The sequence below is a fragment of the Symsagittifera roscoffensis genome, chromosome 2 (genome assembly GCF_963678635.1).
Source record: "Symsagittifera roscoffensis chromosome 2, txSymRosc1.1, whole genome shotgun sequence".
NCBI lineage: Eukaryota > Metazoa > Xenacoelomorpha > Acoela > Convolutidae > Symsagittifera > Symsagittifera roscoffensis.
The window spans coordinates 23,734,969-23,741,284 of NC_087063.1; the positions used below are offsets into that span (position 1 = coordinate 23,734,969).

General features: G+C 32.7%; 1 protein-coding gene across 1 annotated transcript in view; it reads right to left on the minus strand.

Moving 5' to 3' along the window:
* LOC134839384 (apoptosis-resistant E3 ubiquitin protein ligase 1-like) overlaps positions 1-6,316 on the minus strand; it is a 381,686-nt gene that overhangs the window by 287,245 nt on the left and 88,125 nt on the right. The window lies entirely within an intron of this gene.

Genomic DNA, 6,316 nt, shown 5'->3' on the forward strand with positions numbered 1-6,316 from the left:
TCAAAAGAACAGCCAAGATGTGGAAGTTTTCGGAGATAACTTTTTCAAAAAAGCTACAATGATGAAGTAATTCTGACAGACTACTTACTTTTCTGAACAGAAGAGCCTTGATATGGAAATTGTCGAAAAACAGCCATTGATAAGGACCCTTTCATACACTATTCGTTTCAAAAGAAGGACCCTGATGAAGTTGCCCTCAAACACTATTTTTTAGAAGAAAAGTCACAATTTGAACACTCTCATAGGTTTCGTTTTTGAAAAAAATCTAAACTTGGACGGTTTCAAACTGTATGTTGTGAGTAATATCATAGACTCCTTTTTCGAACGAAGAGCCATTAAGCGGGCACTTTCATAAAAATAATTTCTCATTTCCATAAAACCCATAATATGTACGTTCTCAAAAATCACTTCCACTTCCTCACACTAAAATCATAGAAGATTTTACAAAACAAATAGCAAACAGACAATACATTTTTCGAAAGAAGAGACCTGATGTAGAAACTCTTAAACAATTCTTTTTCAAAAGGAGAGCCATCATGTCAATTATCTCATAAACTGCTTTTCGAAAAAACCAAAACACAGCCACTTTCTTGGACTTTTTTCAACAGAACAGCCATGACGTGGAAGTTTTCAGAAATTACTTTTACAAAGGAAGAACAATGATCAGGAAACTTTCATAGACTACTTAATTTTCCAATAGAAGAGCCATGATATGAACATTCTCATAGACTACTTTTTCAGAGGACATGCAATGACGTGGACACTTCTATGGACTACCTTTCTATTATGTCAGCAATCTGATAGACCGCTTTTCTGGCTAAATATGGTCACTCTCGTAGATTTAGATTTCAAAAGAGCAACAAGTTGCGGAAACTCTCAAAGATTAAATTTTCAGAAAAAAAACAGAACATTGAAACTTTTCTAGACAGCTTTTTCAAAAGAAGAACCCTGATGCAAAAAATTTCATGGACAACAATTTCGAACGAAAGGCCATGAAATGGACATTTTTGTTGATTACTTTTTTCAAAGAAAAACTAAAATAACTCTCATTTTACCTAAAAAGGGGCCATAATATGAACACTGTCATAGATTGTCTAAAAAATTGGTTTTATATGACGAGGGGATTTATACGGACTACTTTTCCAATAGAAGAAGCCTAATCTGAAAATTCTGACAGACTCCTTTTTCGAACGACAGGGCTAAAAATGACCACTCTCATTGATTTATTTGTAAAAAATCCAAACCATGATAAAATTAAGGTCACAAATTTCTTTTTAAAAACGGAACCGGATAGTATCATAAACATAGACTTTTTTCATGAAAAAAGCCATGACCTGACAGTTAGAAGACTACTCCTCCAATAATTTGAAACTTGAGGAAGACTCTCATGTACCACTTTTCTGGAAAAAGAGCCACGTTGTGGCTGTTTTTGTAGAACGCTTTTGCAACTGAACGAAGATCCATGATGTGAGAACACTCATAGAATACTTTTCCAAAAAAAAGATCCATGACGTAAACTATCTCATACAATTTTTTTCGAATGAAAAGCAAAGATTTCCTAGACAATTTTTTCACTAAAAAACATCCCTGTTGTGGACACTTTCGAAGGCTCCTTTTGAAAAAAGAACCGTGGTAAGAGCATTTCCATAGACTAATTTTCAAAAAAAGGAACATTTGGGAAATTGCATAGACTAACTTTTCAATAAAAAGAAAAATCAGAACTCTCATAGAAAAATTTTCAAAACAAAAACCATGAACTGAACACTCTCACAGACTAGTTTTTTAGAAGCAGAGCTAAGAATGGATACTCTCGTAGACTCTTCTTTATAAAAGATAAGCAATGACTTCGAAATCAAAAGAACGCCCACATTGCTCACTCATTTCTCGACTAACTTTTTCATATAAAAACCATGATATGGGATTTCTCATAGACAATTTGCTTAAAAAAACCATAACTTTTTTTTACAAAAAAGGTCAAGATGTGATTTCTCACAAGCTAGTTTTCCATAAGAAGAGTCATGATGTGAATGGTTTTTTAAAACAAGATATGTACCTTCTTCCAGATTCTTTTTTTTTAAACAGTCACGATGTAGACAATTTAAAACAATTTTTTCTTAAAAAATGACTGTGATAGAAGCAAACTCATTGGCTAATTCTTAAGAACAAATTGACAATATAAAAATTTTCTGAACAATTTCCTAAAAAGAAGATCTATGTTGTGAAAACTCTCATAGATAGACTACTTTTCCAAAATAACAGAATGGTTTGAACATTCTCAAAAAACAATTTTTGAAGGAAAAGCCGAGACGTGGACACATTCGCTGACCATATTTTTGAAAAGAACAACCCCGATTAGGACATTTTCATAGACCCCCTCCTTGAAAGAAGAACCTTGATATGGCGCAATTGAACAGACTACTTCCTCAAAAGAAGACCTGCGAAAATTTTGATAGACTACTTTTTCCTAGAAACTCTCATTCATAATTTCTTTGAAAGAAAAACAATGATTTGGAAGTTTCAAAGAAAATTTTTTCTGAATAAGAACCTTAATAAGACCATTCATAGACCACCTTTCCAAAAGAACGATCGCGTTGTGGACATTTTTGTGGACTAATTTTTCCAAAGAAAAGCCATGATGTGTGATGGAAACTCTTATAAACTATTTTTCGAAAAGAAGAGCCAGGATAAAAACACTCTCATAGATTTTTTCTTATTTAGAAAAAAAGAACCAGGATGTGGACATAGTCCAAGAAAATTGTTCAAACAAAGCAGCCATGATGTGGAAATTTTCAAAAACTCTTTTTTTTTGGAAAGAAGAACCGTGATAGGGGCTATTTTCTATGCTAGTTATTTCAAAAATGTCACAATTGGAACAATCTCATCGATTACTTATTAAAAATATTCAAGATATGGCCACCTATGTGGATTTTTTTTCAGAAGAGGAACCTTGGTTTTGAATCTCTACATAATTACTGTTTCATGGGAGCGGCCAACATATGGACACCTTCGCACAATACTTTCGAATACGCGGATGCTCTCATAAATCCATGATGCCGATACTCTCATAAATCCATGATGTGGATACTCTCATAAATTAGTTAATGAAATAAGAGTCAAGATTTGATCTCTTTCCTAGACAGTTTTTAAACAAGAGCCTAGATATGGATACTATCTGCTCTCATAATCTACCATGCAAAAGAAGAGCAATCATATGAACACTCTCCGTGACCACTTTTTTAAAAAAGAAGAGCCATGATGTGGAAACTTTCAAAGACTGTTTTTTCAAAAAAATCCTTGATATGGGACTATTTCATATATTAATTCCTCAAAACAAGAGCCACGGTGTGAAAATTTTTATAGGCCACCATTTCAAACAAAAAACCAGAATGTGGTAATTCTCATTTACTTTTTTCAGATTGGAGCCATGTTGTGAATTTTCTCTAAACTGCTTCACCGAAAGAAGAGCCGAGATATGGACGCTTTCGAAGTCTACACTTTTAAATGAGGAGCCAAGGTAGGGTTGAAGAAAAACAGCCTTGAAATAAACAATTTCGCAGAATTATGATTCTAAAGAAGAGCCGTATCGTTTTCAGAGACTGTTTATTCAAAAAGAGAGCCACAATGGCAAAGCTTAAGCTAAAGAGGGCCTCAATGAGTAGCCATGGTGTAAAAATTTTTATAAACTATCTTTTAAAAAGAAGAACTATGTTGTGGTAACCCTCATAAACTAACTTTGGTCAAAAACAGAATGGTATGAACACTCTCATAGAGTACTTTTTCGAAAGAAGAGCCGATACATGGACACTCTCTGAACAACTAGTTTTTTGAAAAGAACAACCATGATCTTCACTTTTTCAAAGACTCCTTCTTCGGAAAAAAGAACCTTGATATTGAAAGAAGAGCCTTGATATGGGCATTTCGAATCTTTATTTTTTGAAAAAAGAACCGTGATTAAAGCTTTTTCATAAAAAAAATTTTCGAAAAAAAACAACCACAAAAGAAACAATCTAACAGACTAGTTTCGAAAAAATGTGCCCAAGATATGGTCATTCTCGTGAACTTATCTTAGAGAAGAAGAACCTTGTTATGAAATCTTAAATAAACTACCTTTTCATAGGAAGGGCCTAGATATGGACATTTTCATCATTTTTTTAAATAGAAAAGCCATGATGTAGATGCCGCCATAGATTAATATATGAGCAAATAGCTAAAATTTTGACACTCAGGTACAGTTTTTTAAGAAAAGCCGAAATATGGACAAACTCTACAATCTACACTCATAGCTTACTATATCAAGAGAACAGCCATGGTCGGGACACTTTAATTGACTGTTCTTTCCGAAAATAAACCATGTTGTGGGAACTGTCAATGATTAATTGTTCATAGAGAGAGCCATGATGTGAGTACTCTCAGGCATAAAGTGCTTTTTTGAATGTAGAGCCCAGAAAAAAAAGACTTTGTTTTAAAAAAAAACAAGATTTAAGATTTTTTAGAGCAAAAACTTTGATAAAATTACTCTCATGGAATGCTTTTTCAAACAATTTTTCCCGATGTAGACTAAATTTTCTAAAGAAGAAATGTAGTGTGGTATCTTTCCAAAAGTTTTATCGAAAAGAAAATCCATGATAAGAACATTCTCAAAAGCTCTTTTTTTTGAAAGAGCCAAGATATGAGCTTTCTCCCAGAACAAATTTTGACTAATTATTCAAAAAAAATAGCAACAATGTAAACAATCTCACATAACATTTTTCGAAAATATATGTATCTAAGGGCCATATTATGGACATATTTTTATCCTAGTTTTTGAATACAAAAAACTTGACTTGAATACTCTAAAAGAAAAGATTATAAAATAAGATGCAAGATTTGGAAACTCTAGTAGACAATTTTGTTTAAAAAACAGCCCAGCTAAGGCTAATCTCTACTCACCATGTTGTAAAAATTTTTATAGACTACCCTTTCGAAAGGAGAACCATGAGGTGGGAACTCTCAACAAACAATTTTCCAAACGAACAGCCATGATGTTTACTCTTTTGAAGACTCCTTCATCAAAAATACAATTCTGATAAAGGGTACTTTTATAGACTATTTCATGGCAAGAAAATTGACAATGGGGACACTTTCTTAGACAAATTTTCAAAAAAAACATGATGTCTGAGCTCTCGTATATTATTTTTTCAAACAAAAAGCCATGAAATGGAAACTCTATTTGAAATGTTTGAATTGAGTCAAGTTATGGACACTTTATTAGAGTATTTTCAAGAAAGAGCCTAATTATGGTTACTTTCTACTCTCATAGACTACTATTTCAAAAGATGAGCCATGATATTAACGTTTTCATAAACTACCTTTAAAAGAAACCACATTGTAGAATACCTTTGTAAAAGAAAAACCAATTTCTCGAAAAAATGTTCAAAAACAAGACAAGTTCAAAAGCAAAACCTTGATATGGAAACACCAATAGACTACTTTTTCATAAGGGCCCAGATATGGAAGCTCTCCTTCAATACTTTTTGAATACAAAAGCCTTTTTGGATACATGCTGTGGGAGTTTTAAAGCGGTCTTTTCTCCCGGTTCTGCCTTACAATCCCTACCCTGGCTTGACCATCCTGGCAAAAAGAAAAAAGAAAAAAGTGGAAAACAATTCAAATTTTTGCTGTAACCAAATGTAAAACACAATTTAGCAATTGGAACGTTCTTGTTTTGAATATTTATGTTCAACATTTTGGAAAATTCAGGCTCTTACTCATAAATAAATACAATATATTATAAAACGTTACAACCCATTATAATTTAGATTTTTGTAGAGACAGATCATGAAAATCTATGATAATTAATAACTATCTAGGGAACCTCATTGCGGGAAGGATTCAATTTACCTATTTAAAAAAATAAAACATATTGCTCGATAATTATCTCAAATTGAATTATGGCTAAAGTTGTCTCAAATTCAAGTTCCGATAGAAACAAATGTGCTAAATTTAAAAAAGAAGTTTGACATTTATTACTAACCCCAATCGAGAAGGTTCTAGAACCCTTCGCAAATAAGGATACTCTAATTTCAATTAGTTTTATTCAGTTTTCCTTGCACATCCTCTCCAGACGATGAATTTAGCTGTGATATTTAAGAAACTCGTGTTCGCGAGATGTTCTTGTTTCAATTAGGGCTTTCTCTTGTTTTGTCTTTTTTTTTCACCTTCAAAGAAATGATAAGCCTCTTGAAATGAAGCGGTTCAAAACAGCAAGAAGCCATTATAGATTCTCTGCTGTGTTTTTCAGGTTGAATAAATATCGAAACAACAGAAACCTAATGGC